Here is a 17,585-nt window from a genome sequence, read left to right as displayed (position 1 = left end):
AATAATAATAATACTAATAATAATAATAATAAAAATCCTAACAAAAACAATAGGTTTCCAGCGCTTTGCACTTGAACCCTAATAATGATAATAAGAAGAAGAAGAATAAGAATAATAAGAATAATAATAATAAGAATAATAATAAGAAGAATACAAATTCTAACAAAAACAATAGGTTTCCAGCGCTTCGCGCTTGAACCCTAATAATAATAATAATAATAGTTAAAATAAATGTTAAAATTTTTTGCTTTAGTAGTAAGTTTTCACCTACAGTGCACTGTTTAATTCTAGATAAGTAAAGAAATATATTCTCTTTTTTTGTAGGTTAAATGGGCGGTGACTTCAGAGATGCAGCGCACGTGTATTTTCAAAGGGAAAACACAGGTGAGGTTTTTTGTGTGTGACTGTTCTGTGTAAAATCGAGAGACTGTTATGTGTGTGACTGACAAGAGATCAGCAGTTTCATAAATGCTCTAAGCTGCCCATCTAGTACTAAAAGTCCTGCCACAACCCAAGAGATCACACCAGCATCACCACCACTCTGAAAGTGGTTTATGATGATGAAGCAATGAATGAAGGAATGGAATAAATACACTAAAAATCTAGTATATTTGGGATATCTGTACACCTGCACATTATTGATTATTGATTATTATTAATAATTGAAAACAAAAACACAGAGTGAGTGACTGACAGTTAGGTTTAGAAATTTCTCAGACCAGCCCTCTGTTCGCAGAGATAATTTTTTTCTTTATATTTTATGCAAACATTAACTGAAACTTTTGACCTGTATATGTAAAATCCAGCCAGGGGTTTGAAGACAACTACACTGATTAATGTACTCTAGACAACACTAAAGCTTGGTCTGTGAATGAGGGTGAAGCTTTATCTTGGCTCATGGACAAACCTCCTAACAGTGTTGTTCTTGTAGAAACTCCAGTTTGAGTTTAATGATGTTGATGCTGCGTTTAAGAGGAAATCCACTGGACGATGCTGTGACTGAATTCTGGCAAACAGCCAAAAATCAGAAACAAAATATTTTTACAACCAATAATATACTGTTATCTCTATTTTAAAAATTCAAAAATATACAAAATAATAAAACTATGTTTTTATTTTGGCTTCATTTCTGACCTTGCCTGAGCTATCAAGTTGCAAAGATAGAGTCTAACTAAGTAGTAGAGCTCCCTGAACTTGTAACCATCCAACAGCTTCATATACAAAATTACAGCAAAATTAAAACAAGTTAATGTACCTAATCACTTCAGACTGTAATCAGAAAACAGCTGTCGAAATAATACCACTACTCCCACATTGTTACATCATTCTCAGATCACTGAAGAGTGCTCTTACACACACTGTAAATATGATGAAAGTTTAAACTTGATACACAGATATTAATAACAAGATAATTAGAAATAATTTCTCACCGCTGATGACACACAGACTGACATTACTGGATGACGTTGAAAATCGCTTCCGGTTGCTAACCTACTTGATAAAGTTGATTTTGATAATCATGTTTCTTTCTGTAATCATGTTTCCTTATGTAAGTCTAAAGAGTAAAAATGGGATTTCCAAAACAACCCCAGATATGTATATATCTTTGTATATATGTAAATCCTCAAATGAGTGTAAAAAGTAAAATACATTTCCTAATTTACCGCTCCACTGCTCTCTGTTTTACCAACACTTGGCTCAGTCATTCCATCCCGCACAGGATTACTTCTCTCGGGCTTCCACTTACACCAAGCGGATCGTTTAACTGAGCTATCGGGTAAAATGAAAGGCAGCGGAATCGGCTTCTTCATTCTTCTACATGCTTCTACAATGAATGTTGGTGAACAGATGATACAGTGCTGAACAAATACTGCAGCCCAAACCTGGAATCACTGATCTTAAACTGTAAACCCTTTTATTCATGCCGGGAATTCTCTTCATTCATTCTAAAGACTGAAACAAAACAGATGCTGGATCCCCTACATTTTGCCTACCGTGCAAACAGATCAGTGGACGACGCAGTCAACATTGGACTGCACTACATTCTGGAACACCTGGACTGCCCAGGAACATATGCCCGGATTCTCTTTGTCAACTTCAGTTCGGCTTTTAATACAATAATTCCGGAAATTCTCCACTCCAAACTCCTAAGGCTCACTATAACCCCTTTCATCTGTCAGTGGATCACCAGCTTCCTGACAGGCAGGAAACAACAGGTGAGACTGGGAGGTGTCACCTCCAGCATTCGGACAATCAGCACTGGCGCTCCACAGGGATGTGTCCTCTCCCCACTTCTATTCTCCCTCTACACTAATGACTGCACTTCAAGTGACCAAACTGTTAAACCCCTGAAATTTGCAGATGATACTACACTCACTGGTCTCATCCAGGATGGCATTGATTATCTGTATTATCTTGTGTTGTATAGTATAGTGTTATTTATGTCTGTACTTTTGAGAGTCACAAACAACTGGAACCAAATTCCTTGTGTGTGTCAACACACTTGGCTAATAAGCCTGATTCTGATTCTGATTCTAATGCAGTGAAGAACGAAACATAGTTTATGTTTTAGTTAATATTAAGCTTATTATTAAAAGTTTATTAATATTAACTAGATGTTACACCCCTAAGCCATGTTTCTTTCAAACCCTGGTTAGATTCAACAGTTTTGTGCAGTGAATATTCCATATGATTAGGAACAGGTATGCTATTATACAAAGCCCTGATCTTTTCTGAATCCTCACCTAGCCTATGAAATTATTCCCCATTATTCGTCTGTCTTGGGTTCTGTTAACAGATCTGTTTTCTGTCTCTTTCTGATTGACTTCCTTGGACTCTGTATTACCTTTAATTTTCCTTTCCAGACTGAGTGTCATAACTACATCCGGATCCTTCATAAAATGTCGAACAACACCATGTTCGTTTGTGGTACCAATGCTTTTAATCCAACCTGTGATATTATGGTGAGTAAAAATTCCTCCACATGTTTTACTGTAAAATGTCCTTGCTATGATATTGTAGACATTTGTTAACATGAGTTTCAGCCTGTGTGCATGTTTTGTTGTATTATATCACACCATGTAGACATTTCATGTAGCTGTGTTCTGTCTTCCAGTCTTATAAAGACGACAAGCTGACTCTCGAAAGTAAACAACAAAGTGGGAAAGGAAAGTGTCCATTTGATCCTTTCCAGAGATGCGCCTCTGAATTTGTCGGTAGGTGCTTCATCTCTCTTAAGGCAAACTGCTCCATGACGTAACAGACCAAAGAGCACAATGTTTAGTTAGTGATAGATTAAAGGTTTTCAGTCAGTTTATTAAGTTTTAAAGTTTTTACTATAATTTTTTCTTTTCCAGTTTATTTCATGATTTATATTTTGAAGGTAAATTCTTTAGTCACAGCTGCTACTACATAGCTGTTATGATATTATGAATGCTTAAAAAGAAAGTAGCCCAATGATACCATCATTATGCTTTAATATTATAATCCTGATTGTCGTTTAGATGGAAAACTGTACTCAGCTACGTCTTACAATTTCTTGGGCTCAGAACCGGTTGTGATGCGCAGCTTAAATGGCACCATAAGAACTATATACATGACTTCATGGCTTAAGGGTAAGAATGTAAATTTTATTACACTAAGTAAGGGACTGAGATGAGTCTTCTGGTTTCATATATAATTTAAAACTCAACTTTACATCTCGTAACTTTCTTTAATTCTTTGAGATTGTGATTGAGTAGTTGAGAGTCACTGATTAGTTTTGTTATTTCAGATCCCAATTTCATTGGCATGAAGCATGTGGCTGAGGGAGATGACAACCCAGAGGGGGATGATGACAAGATTTACCTTTTCTTTAATGAAAGAGCTGTGGAGTACGATGCCTACAGTAAGATGGAGGTGTCAAGGGTGGCCCGCGTTTGTAAGGTACTCTTCCTTATAAAAGGATGTTGCTGATATTACAGTACACCATTCTACATTTCTATGTTTTTATTCATCAGGACCAAATAATGGTTGTGTGGTCCTCATCACTCAACACTTCAGGTGATGATAAAATACCTGAGTGGGGAAATATAAGCACATGCTTCTGCATCAGTACTTAACAACCCAGATGTTACTAAAGAATTGCACAAGATTAGCTAATCATCAAGATGTGAAACGGTTATATATAAAATATTATAAGATTAATCAGCCTGCTTTTGATGCTTTTATACATGAATAGAAAACTTTTCTCCTATTTGCAGGTTTTTTATTTGTTTTGTATTTTTTGCCTAAGACAAATGCTTAAAATGGGAGATATCTGCTTATAGAACAATACTTTTACTAGAAAATATTTGGTTGGATTTTAGAATTTGAAGTAGTAACTAAATTTAACTATTGTCACTTGCTAAGATGTAATTTTTTGCAGCATTGTTCTCATACCCTCTGATGTCTCCTTGCTAGGGCGATGTGGGAGGACAGCGGACACTGCATAATAAGTGAACGTCATTTCTAAAGGCTCACCTGGACTGTTCTGTCCTTCAAACCAGACTACCACTTCTCATACAGGATGTGTTCCTCTTCTGCCCAGACACCTGGAAAACCTGTATGTCCTACGGTGTCTTCACCCCTCAGGGGTGAGTAATGTTCAGTTCAACAATGCCAGCAGAATATGTTTAGATAACTGCAGTGAAGAAGACAAGTTGTGATTTTGAATGTAATCAGGATTGAGGTTGAATACCAGACCAACAATACAGTCAAACCTTAAGGTAGAGGACTAAAACGTTACCATTTGTGTTAGATCAGCCAGAGTTCAAAGGCATGTGAAGATCAATATGGTTAGATCAAATAGGAAACCTAACAGACTTTAGTTTAACAACTCACTGGTATTTATAGTCAATATTGGTTTTCCATTAACTTCAGAATTACAGATTATGGTATTAGTTTGGATGGAACGGTGGTTTAGTGGTTAGCATGCTTGCTTCAGACCTCAAATGTTTGAGGTATGATTCTCTCCTCTGCATTGAGAAGAGGGAGCTTGCATGTTCTCCCTGTGCTTTGATGATATAATCTAGGTACTCTGGTCTCCTCCTGCAGTCCAAAACATTGTAGGCTGGCTGAGGAATAGTATCTTTACATTTTGCCCCAATGGATACTGTAGGCTCCAGGTTCCCCACAACCCGGTGTAGGTAAAGCACTATAAATAATGGATGTTTTCCCATTATGAAGCATTTTAAATTGCACTAGTCCTTTATATCTGATTCAGACATTACATATGAATTGTTTAATGTAATTGAGGATATATAATGTACCCATACACCAAAGAGCACCATACAAATGCACATTCACACACTTATTCACACCTTCGGGCAATTAAGTGCAGCCCGTCCTAGTACTGGCATGTTTATGGATGGAAACAGGCACATAAAGAGAACTTATGGAGAGAATCTCCACACAAATACACAGGATCAACCTGGGGACCCTGGCAGTAAGAGGTGGTAATGCTGTACCACCTTGCGGTCTTTATATTGCATACTATTTCATAATATGCATTATTATAATGTGAGAATTATTATTTTACACTACACACTCATAGAAAACCTTAGTCAAATTTAATCATGCATACAATTGCCTCAGAAACTGCTTTATTTTTTGGGTAAAATGTTTTTACTCAGATATGAAAATGAAATGAAACTTTAGGAGGTTACATGATGCAATAATTTGTACTCAAAAATTACCTAAGGGTGTCAAATCATGTAAATCAGGTTAATGCTTCTTCCTGTTTTTTCTTCCTATTTGCATGGGTGTAAGGTTGTGACATCCAGGTAAAAACAAAAAAAATGTGTAAAAAATAATCATAATTGTAGCATATTTAAACATTAATTAGACATTGTTTTATTAACCACCTACTTATGATGCTCGTTTCATAGCTGTGAATTTACTAAAAAGGACATGCCAGAGTACTCAGCAGTGTGCGCTTACAGGATACAGGACATTAGGGAAGTCTTCTCTGAAGGCAAATTCAAAACACTACACAATGATATTTCACTTAATAAATGGGTGACATACTATGGACCTGTGCCTGACCCTCGTCCCGGAGCTGTGAGTTCAACATTTACCAAAATATTCTACAACAATCATTTTTATTTGTTAGCTGATGAAAAAATAAGTGATGGAAAAATGACTTAATTACATCAGAATATAATAGACGGAATTATACTGCAGCTGAATACTCAGTTAGTCTTGATTAATTTTTGACTGTAGTTCCAGGTGCAAGAAACTATGTTCCCAGTTACTATTAATGCTCTTGTTATCATTTCCTGAGTAATAACTTACATAGTGATGTGCATGGGGAATGACATTTTAATTTGTATATTTTGTCTCCAAATACACCAACTATGCAGTAGTTAATTATTTGCTTTGTGTTGCTCTCTCTATGTGTGCATGTGTGTAGTGTATTAACAGTAAAACAAGGGAGAAAGGGTTTTCAAAGTCTTTGGACCTCCCTGATAAAACCCTCATGTTCATCCAAAACAACCCTCTGATGGATCAGGCAGTGAAGCCTTCTGAGCAGCCCCTACTGGTGAAGAAAGGAGCTGTGTTTACTCGTATAGTGGTGGCCAGCACTACTGCCCTGGATGGGAGCAGCCATCAGGTCATGTTTATTGGCACAGGTAGATAAATATTTAGTGTACAGTTTACATAATTTATACAGACTTATGCATGTATGTGTTAGTGTTCAATCAACTGTACAATCTTTGTAACAGCAAGCGGTTCAGTGCTGAAAGCAGTCAACTATGACAGAAAGATGGTGATAATAGAGGAGGTGCAGCTCTTTAAGCAGTCCGAGCCAGTAAAGATATTGCAGCTCTCCGTTACCCTGGTAAGCCTCAGAGCACATTTACATTAGATTTATTTTCCTCCCTGAAGCTACACCAAAAGATTATAGGTTTTATTTTATTATATTTTTTATTTATTTTTCTTTGAGTGCAGTTCCAGAATTGAACCCTGGTCAAACTGGGAATGGTGGACTAAACTTTGCTTCAGGGCCGGATGATGTTTAAAGTGGTTTAATTCTCATTCTACGTCCTGTTTTAATGTTCATTATGGCAGATAGATAGATATATAGATATTGATATAGATATTATAAATATCGTCAGAGTGCCTCCTGCTTGTATTGTACAATTAAAGTGGCTCATATTATTTGTATATAAGTAAGCAACTAGGACTCACCTTGCTGCAATCCTATGAAAAAACAAACAAACAAAAAAAAAATAGCTGCATTAGTTGTAACTATTTTTATTCTATACAGTATATATGGGGATATTTTCCCTCTACCGATAGGTAAGCTAGTTCAGCAGTTATCAACATTTTGCACCTAACTGCTACTGTTGTGGGAGGTTTATGTTTCCCAAGAGATTAGAAATATGACTTGTTTCCAAACAAGCCTGAACTTTATTTTGCCCAGAGTGATAGTCACCAGTTTTATCCATTATTATTATAACCATTCTTTCACTCAGTTATTTTTTCAGTAAGTTTTCCAGCTAGCAGCTGTGACTGATCAGCAAGGCATGTTCGAAGCATTCAACAATGTAATGAAAATTTTAACAGCAGTATACTTGCATGTGGAAAGCCATTTATTGATGTTCTGCTGATGTTTAGCCCATTTATTTAAATTCAGTGCACAAATATTTGTCTTAGCTCTTGAAGGTGATGTGAAATATGTTGTTTGCAAGTTATTAGCTAGGCTGCTAATGCCTCTGTGCTATGGAAAATGTGTAGCTGCTCTTTTTATATTATAGTATGTAGTATATGGAGCTGATGGGTAAGTTATGGACTTCAGCTGCTTATGGCACAAACAACAAACTAAAGCAAAATTTTACAGTGTCAATACTTGCCCATTTTTATGACATTAGTGAAAATCAGTCAGAGACTCCTGTGTCTAAGAATCAAGGCAAATTTTTTTTTTTTTTCTTTTTTTCAACTGTTTGTGTAACATTACACCAATTAATTGATTTATTAAGGGGAATAAATAGTTATCTATTTACTTTGGGAAAATAATAAAATGCATTTTCACTTGAGTGAATTGTTTTTATTGTTTTGATAATTTTACAAAATATTATAAAAATAAAATTAGCTTACTGCTATTAACACATTTTAGTGAACATGCAAATCTAAGATATTAATTTTTTTTGCTCTCATCATTCACAGTAGTAGAACTAAAATAAAATAATACTTAATTACTTTCCCATCATGGCTATCCCAGTACTCATTTTATTATTTCTACTTGTGATTCAGTTTTAGTTTGATTCTGTTATAGTTTGACCATCTTTTTAATAACTGCTGCACATATTGTTTCAGGGTCAGCTGTATGCAGGCTCAGAGGAAGCAACGGTGCAGATGCCACTTAGTACATGTGACCATTACGCTTCCTGTATGGACTGTGTGCTGGCCAGAGACCCGTACTGCGGCTGGGACCTCAGCGCTGAACGCTGCATTGCTATAAACAACATTCATCCAGATACACACAGGTACTCAGCATATACTTCTCAGCTGCTGTAATATAGTGCTGTAAGGAAAAAATCATGATGTGGTGTGCTGTTGTAGGAAAACGGGCAAAAAAGACAATGGGTGTGATGTGACCTGAAGTTTACCTTTTAGTAATTATTAATTACTTTTAATTATTTGATTTTTTAAAAATGAAATAACAACACATAAACCTATTCATCACAGTATTTTACAGTATTTTTTACTCCTTATTGACCTAGATTATCTGTAGCATATAGCGTAACATTAAAATGAACACATTAATATAAACCTGTTGTGCCTTCCAGCTAGATCTACTGTAAGTCGTTATTGAAAATTTCACTTAATCACCTTCTGACCAATCAGAATCAAGACTCAAACATCACTGTGGTGTAATATATTGAATTGACTGCTCTAGAGACTGTACTATAGACTGTGCACAGGTGGGAATTTTAGATACATTACATTTTCAGTCATGTCCATGTATTTTTTCTCCTGCAGTGAGATGGTTCAGAGTCTGAGAGAAGGAAATGCTGCACGTTGTCCTGCAGTTGGTATGTGAACAGGTGGCTTTTTATGCCCAATGATTCAGATAGTACAATTTTTACTGATAAAAGTGTCTTGTATGGGTAAATATACATGCAGCAGAAATGGTTTAAGTCCATTGTGACTTATCACTAAAAGTAAATAAGACTATCAAAGACTGTTGTTTTTGTGTTACAGAAAGTACTACGATCATTAAAACCTTCTATCCTGGTAACGAGGTCAGGTTGCTGTGCCATCCAGGATCAAACCTGGCCCGGGTGCAGTGGAGCGTAAACAATCACACAATTCAAAACTCCAACAAGTACAACATTCATCACAACAACCTGTTGATCCTCAATGCCTCGGACAGCGACGCTGGATTCTACACCTGCACCTCTGTAGAGTCCTCCAATGGTAACGACTATGTCATCCGAAATGCTATATATGAGCTGAGGTTGGGGGACTTCATGGAGAATTGTTCAGTCCAGCCGCAGGCCCAGGAACAGCAGAAAACTCTCTTGGCCCTCGAGAGCCTGGTCATTATACCATCACTGATATTATTAGCTCTTGTGGTATGGAACTTCTACAATGGGCATTTTACTGTCCAGAGAAGCTCGAAAAAAGCTGAGGAAAGTCCACAGTGTGTCTGTCTGTCAGGAGCCACTGCAAATATTTCAAGAAGGTTCAACAGAAATAACAATCAACAGAAAATCTGAATCCCCTGATATGACAAACCAGCATAATGGAGACAAATTGCTCTAGTGAAGTTTATTTTTCATTCTGCAGACACCTCAATTCGAGCTAGTGTTAAATGGTTTTTAAGGACCTTTTTACCTCTCTCAATTTTTTTTTTTTAACTTCTAACATTTTGTGAGAATTTTTTACTGTAAAATAAACTTTGAATGTGTTTGTGTAATGTCTTCTGTGTACAGAACCATTATTTTTTATCCAGAATCTGCTTTACTATCATTTTAATTACACGGTAATTAAAATTTTTACTCAACAATGAAATTCTGCACTGCAATGTGAAAGCATCTTAAGTAACTTACGTATTCACGTAGAAGTTTAAACTTAAATACAAGATAACTGTTTGTATAGATGTCTTGAGCATCAGCTTCTCATCTCCTGTAGTGATAGCACTTAAAATGAAACCACAGCTGAAGATGCCCTTGGAGAACTGGCAGCATAAGCCGTGTCGATGCGAGCACTCCCATTTATAGATGACTGCACGAGTCATACTCGGCCTGGCTCTGCTGGATCAGATCCACCTCTGTCAGCAGGGGACTCCACTGCTCTGCTTTTTTCTCCCTCCTCACCCTCCTCTGCATCCCTCCTCTGCAGAGGCTCTGGACTCTCATCTCCACTCAGTTATCAGAATCTCAGTTATCAGAATCTCAGTTATAATCTCGGTTGTCAGTTATAATCATCAAAATTAAAAGAAATAAACAGTTGAAATATATCAGTCTGTGTGTAATGAATGAAAATAATATACAAGTTTCACTTTCTGAATGGAATTAGTGAAATAAATCAACTTTTTATATTGATGGCATTCTAATTATATGACCAGCACCTGTGTGTATATACTGTGTATATATACACATTATACATATGTCTTTAGCCATCCCTCTTCACAAACCTGTTTGACCTGATGTCATTCACTGCCCTCTTCCAGGCAAAACGTTTCATCACAACATTTTCTTTTGCTACTTTCCAAACAGCTTTTTCTCTTTCCGTTTTTTTGTGTCGTTCTACAAATTGCACAGAGAATTTTCACACAGAAACTGTAAAAATAAAGATTCGGTGAAAACATTTGTACTCAAACTATGTATTCTTTTTTTTTTTTACTTGTGTTACGTCCAAAGACGTATGATCTGTCTTGTCCTGTGGTTGCTGTTGTTGTCTCCTGCTCTCCTGTGGCTCCTCCCACTGTCTGCTCTCAGGTCACCTAATTGCTTCCTCCCAGCTGCACCTGTTTACCAACCGGAAGGAAAGGAGTTTAAAAGCAGAGCAGAAGGCTCACTCGGGGAGAGCTTTTTTTCTCCAAGAGCATGATCCGTGTCCTGCCCGGTGCGGCGTATTGAATCCCATGTTGTGCTCACGATCCAATGTTCTAGTGATCAGTGACTTTGGTGCTGATTGTCTTTTGTTCTTCTTCTTCTTCTTTCGGCTTTTCCCTTCAGGGGTCGCCACAGCGAATCATCTCTCTCCACCTAACCCTATCTTCTGCATCCTCAACACTTGCACCCACTAGCTTCAAATCCTCATTAATTACATCCATGTGCCTCCTCTTTGGCCTTCCTCTTTGCCTCCTGCCTGGCAGCTCCATGTCCAACATTCTCCTACCAATATACTCACTCTCCCTCCTCTGAACATGTCCAAACCATCTTAATCTCCCCTCCCTAACTTTGTCCCCCAAACGTCCAACATGGGCTGTCCCTCTGATGTACTCGTTCCTAATCCTGTCCAATCTTGTCACACCCAAAGAGAACCTCAACATCTTCAGTTCGGCTACCTCTAGCTCCGACTCCTGTCTCTTCTTCAGTGACACTGTCTCTAAACCATACAGCATGGCCGGTCTCACCACTGTCCTGTACACCTTCCCCTTGATTCTTGCTGATATTTTCCTATCACACAGAACTCCTGACACCTTTCTCCACCCACTCCAACCTGCCTGCCATACTGCTCCATACTCTCCCACTACCACTTTACAGTCACTAATCTCTTTCAGATTGCCTCTTCTACAAAGGATGTAGTCTACCTGTGTTCTCCTACCTCCACTCTTGTAAGTCACTCTATGTTCCTCCCTCTTCTGAAAATAAGTGTTAACCACAGCCATGTCCATCCTCTTAGCAAAGTCTACTACCATCTGTCCTTCAAGGTTCCTTTCCTTAACTCCAAACTTGCCCATCACCTCCTCATCACCTGTGTTCCCCTCACCAACATGTCCATTAAAATCCGCTCCTATCACCACTCTCTCACCATTGGGAATACTCTCAATCACCTCATCGAATTCACACCAGAATCTCTCTTTCTCCTCTAACTCACAACCTACCTGTGGGGCATAACCACTAACAACATTCAACATCACCCCTTCAATCTCTAACTTCAGACTCATCACCCTGTCTGACACTCTCTTCACCTCCAGAACATTCCTCACAAACTCCTCCTTCAGGACCACACCTACCCCATTTCTCTTACTATCCACACCATAATAAAACAGCTTGAATCCTGCTCCTATACTACGAGCCTTGCTACCCTTCCACTTGGTCTCCTGTACACACAGTATATCCACCTTCCTTCTCTCCATCATATCAGCCAGATCTCTACCTTTCCCTGTCATAGTACCAACATTCAGAGTCCCTATTCTCAGTCCTACACTCTTACCTTTCCTCTTCTCTCTCTGTCTGTGCACTCTCCTCCCTCCTCTACTTCTTCGACCAACAGTAGCCCAATTTCCACCGGCGCCCTGTAGGTCAACGGCGCCGATGGCGGTCGTTGTTAACCCGGGCCTCGACCGATCCGGTATGAAATTCTTACTGACAATTCGCATGGTTAGATTTGGCAATGTTTTATGCCGGATGCCCTTCCTGACGCAACCCTCTCTATTTATCCGGGCTTGGGACAGGCACAGAAGTCACTGGACTGTGACCCCCATGGCTAGATTGCTGATTGTCTTTTGTTATCTCATGTAATTTCGGGAACGGTAGGGAGGTGGGTGCCATTTTATTTTGTGAATCCTTGTTTTCTCCTGTTTTGTGTTAGTTAGGGAGTGAGTTCAGGTATCTGTTATTTATTTTCTTTTTGTGTTCTAGACTATCAAGATTTCCACTCCCCAGGCAGTGAACTTTTGTTTGTTATTTTGGCATTGCCCCCTTCTGAGATTTTGTTCCCTTCCTCAGTTGAACTTAAACTGATTTTCTTCCTGTTATACCCAGATGCTTAAATAAACCTTTAAATTCGATATTGAATGTTGTTGGTGTGGTGCTGTGGCAGGGTCCGGGTTATGCTCTTTCCTCTTTTTAATATGTTAGGTTTTAAAACCCCTAGAAACGCGAGCTACGTGCAGGACGTAACAACTTGTTTATTTTTTTAAAGACAAAGTCAGTTGACAGCCCCATTATATTTGGACCCAGCGTAAGTAACTAACAATACAGTATGTCCTACTGACTCAGGATCAGAAGCAGCTTTATTACCAAGTGCGCTTGCGCACGTTCAGCTCAGTACTTACTGGTCTCCGAGCAGCATTGCTCAATGGCATAGGATGGAACTCAACATTTACAGAGAAAGGTTTTTCTTTTAATCACATGTTAAATGTGGACTGATCTCCATTCCAGTCATAAAATAAACACATGCCTATACTAATAAAAACAATTCTGACTTTTATGTCTTTATTGAATACATAAAGTCTCTTTAGACGCACTATAGGTTTTTATCTGAACGGATGCCAAACAAAATTATTTACTGCAAGATTATTACTAAATATTAAATACATATCTTAAAGCACAATTACCAGTTATACTTTGTAAAAGAACATGTTTAAATCTGTTTATTATTGTTGGTAGTAGTGTGAGGTTGCTTGTTTAACGTTCATTGTACTCTATCGGTTTTTTTGCTTTACGTAATTTTCTATCAAGGACTTTTATTTTGATGTTGAGTCCTCGAGGAGGAGGATGTAATGTGAAGGAGAGGAGCTTGAGGAGTGTGTGTTCGGGCACGAAGTGAGGTGTTGTTTTTTTTTCCAGTTCTAACTCTCTGCTCAATGAAAGTTATTAGCCGGTAATATTTCAAGTCCATCGTCTTTATTGAAATCAACCCATGAACAGTTAAACCCCCACGCCTTACAGTAGTATTTAATCATGTGGAGCATCTTCCATAAACGTCACTGTGACTTCTACTATAAAGTCTACTACAGACATGATAACATTTAACCCTCTGGGGTCTGACCATTTTGTGACACTGGCAGAGGTTCTGACATGCTCTTACATTTGGTCTTTTTTCAGTTACTTCAATACATATTAATGGCTAATATCACATAACACTGTATTCAGCACAAACTGGGCTACAATATTATGTAAGTAAAATGTACATGTTTGTATTTTTAAGTAAATGATGTTTATGCGTGGTTACTAAAAAAAAGAAAAAGTTGCTGAAATAAGGCCAAGAAACACATACTAAACATTTGTTCACAAACAATAAAGTTCTCTACTCTTGTAGAGTTGAGAATTTGCTACAAAAAGATGTAAAAACCATTTTACCCACTCATTCACATGAAACAATACATTGATTTAACTTTTGTAAGACAGTTTTTGTTGTGTAAAGGCAATATGCGAGGGCGGGTCAATGGTCATGAATATTGATGATTCACACCTGAGGAGGCCCAACCCCTAATGGCTTAATCTGGATTGTGTTGACAAAAGAATGAGTGTGGGGAGACTCAAAGAGAAAATCTTTTGCTTGTAGTTTACTAAAATAGTGTACAATAAAGTACAAAGGCCTTTTATATCTGTAACAGTTGATAAAATCATCAACAATTGTTTTCCCTGTAGCTGCTGTTATAGACAATGAACAACACCAAGCACATTCAGGCCTGTAACAGCACTGTGTTATAAGTGTAATTAATGCAGAAATTATGTTCAATAAGTTTTCAAATATTTTTAAACTTCACTGCATGAGGTGCACATGCCCTGTGTTGTTATGTGTTGTGGATCGTACAACATTTGCAAACGGGAAAATAAACTAATGGAAATTGCGTTTAATGACGGTGCATGTGATAAATTTGCGACTCCACTGGATAATCGGCGGTCGATGCTGTTAAGTGGAAGGATGTGAGCTTTGCTTTAGTTATTCTGTGCTGAGTCATATACAGATCTAAAAAAGACAATTCGATCCATGACCTTTAAAATGAGATTCTGATATTATATTATATTCAGTTCATCTTTTGAACAACTGGTATATAATATAAAGAGTTTTTTGTCTTTCATGAATATGTCTTCATAATCTAAGCTCTTTGTTTTACTGTAATGTTAAGACAGGAAACTGTGACTTTGTTCTCTACAATAATGTAGTGTGAGCTATGCTGTTCTTGATGAAATTATCTTAAAATAACATTTTTTTTCAACCGAGTCGAGTTGTATTTCTACAAGGTAATTATATGGGACGCAACTGTAAAAGGTTACAATTAAAAATCCAGCTCATGTGCAGTATGTCTTATTTCACCCTGCTCTTCTAAAGTACATCAATCTAAACATAATCTGTTATTATAAGTAAAATGTTACAATTTTTTCTTCATGCTGAAAAAAGATATTATAATATTTTACAGTGTGACTGTTTGAGAGACTGAGACTGACGTTGCTCTGTAGCAGAGTGTTACGTCTCTGTGGCTGTGCCTGTGTTTGCTCCTTTTTTTTTTTGCTCTCTCGCGCTATCTCGCTTCAGGTCCATCCGCAGTTTCCTATTGGTCCATTGAATCGTCAATCTCCCGGGTTCAAAAGTGACCTCATGAGTCTCTTCTCCAATCACAATCATCCCGGTACTTTAAGAAGCGCCACCGGAGGAGCGCAGGTTGCTCTGGAGCGTCTCATTCATCCTTGTTGTTACGCTTTGTCAAAGCCGACTGTTTGTGAGTTTGCGTACTGTGTGTCATACCCGTCCGTTTGTTCTGTTCTGTCACTATTTGTGTATATTTTGGGTGACTCGTTTTCCGGTTAGAGGGGAAAAGTGGACAGGTAAGAGGTCGAGCGACATACATTGTGTACACCTAGGTTACCTTAACTTTGTATTAGACACACTAGTTTAGGAGTGAGTGCCACCTCTTGTACGTTTTGTGTTTTGGATAGTTTAGAGTAGTTTAGATTTTTTTTTTTCTTCGTTTTTACGCCGAAGACCTTTTTTTTTTGTTTGTACATTTTGATTTATTAGTCAGGCTATGGGGTCCAATCAAATTAGTTAGTATTGTTTTGTTCCTTTAGCACCACTCTTCCCCCCCCCCCACCTCTCATTTCGTTAATTGGTCTGTATATAGTTTCACCTTCATTGTTATTGTTATTATTATTATTATTATTATTATTATTATTATTATTATTATTATTATTATTTTTATTTTATTTATTTATTTATTTTTTCTTCTTCTTCTGACACTCACTACTATTGGGATTAATAAACACCCTTATCGATTGAAGTTGTTGTCTTGCCTTCCTCCATTTCACACACATACTCCTGGGAATAAATCCTTTTTTTTTCTTGAGTGTTACTTCCCTAAATACCCCTAGACCATAATTGGGTCCTAATACAGAGATTTGAAGAACTTTAGGACATGCTGTTCTTCCTTGTCTTGTCTTTTTTGGGTTCCAGCTGTATTGACTTCGGGTCAGGTTTGGCCATTGAACAGCACACCACGAAAAACAGTTACTCTGAGTAAGTGAGCTGTTTTTGTTGCTTTTGTTGTTGTTTTTGAGGAGGGTTTGCTCATCCTGGGAGCTCGAGAAGCCATCTTTGCCCTGGAACTCAAGAACATCACACACAAGGAGGCTATGGTAAGGAAAAATATTTCATTTAAATAATAATAATGATGCCCAATGACGCCTGAGATAGGCACAGGCTCCCCGTGACCCGAGGTAGTTCGGATAAGCGGTAGAAAATGAATGAATGAATGAATGAATAATAATAATACAATTATTATTCTATCTAATAGATTTATTTATTTATATTTATCTCAGCCTCAACTTTTTTATTTTATTTATTTATTTATTTATTTTTTTGTTTCAATTTCAACTTGCCTTATAACTGGGGTATATTTGCTTATATTCTATCATTTTTACATTCTTCCTGCTTATTATTTTAATGATTGTACTTTTATTCTAGTTTCAAACATTATTTCTATATATTAGATTGTTTAAATTTCAGATATCATCTCTTTGTCACTGTGATTTCACAATTTTTATTTTTGAATGCATTTTTTAAACACTAAAGTACTTTAAAATATTATTATTAATAATAATAATAATAATAATAATAATAATAATAATAATAATAATGCTAATATGTATTTTCAAAGGGAAAACACAGGTGAGGGGTTTTTTTTGTGACCATTCATTGTAAAATTGAGAGTAAAATGTGTGACTCTCAGGAGATCAGCAGTTTCATAAATCTAAGCTGCCCATCTAGTACTAAAAATCCTGCCACAACCTGAGATCACATCACCACCACTCTGAAAGTGGTTTATGATGATGAAGGAACGGAAGAAATACACTAAAAATCCGGTACATTAGGAACATCTGTACATTATTGATTACACATTATTGATTATTATTGATCATTGAAAACAAAAACGGAGTGAGTGACCGTTCGGTTTAGAAATTTATCAGACCAGCTCTCTGATGAAGGAGATCATACTTTTTCTTTATATTTGATGTAAACATTAACTGAAACTTTTGACCTGTATCTGTAAAATCCAGCCAGGGGTTTGAAGACAACTACACTGATTAATGCACTTTAGACAACTCATTGGGTTACAATAAAGCTTGGTCCTTGAACGAGGTTGAAGCCTTATCTTGGCTCAT

General features: G+C 37.2%; 1 pseudogene; it reads left to right on the top strand.

Annotated features, from left to right (window-relative positions):
* Nucleotides 1-9,822, top strand: part of LOC132846255 (semaphorin-4E-like) — a 35,621-nt pseudogene extending 25,799 nt beyond the window's left edge.
* The last annotated feature ends 7,763 nt before the right edge of the window (nt 9,823-17,585 follow it).

The sequence above is a fragment of the Tachysurus vachellii genome, chromosome 1 (assembly GCF_030014155.1).
Source record: "Tachysurus vachellii isolate PV-2020 chromosome 1, HZAU_Pvac_v1, whole genome shotgun sequence".
NCBI lineage: Eukaryota > Metazoa > Chordata > Actinopteri > Siluriformes > Bagridae > Tachysurus > Tachysurus vachellii.
The sequence above is the reverse complement of the archived record's forward strand: the minus strand, read 5'-3'. Positions and strand labels throughout refer to the sequence as shown.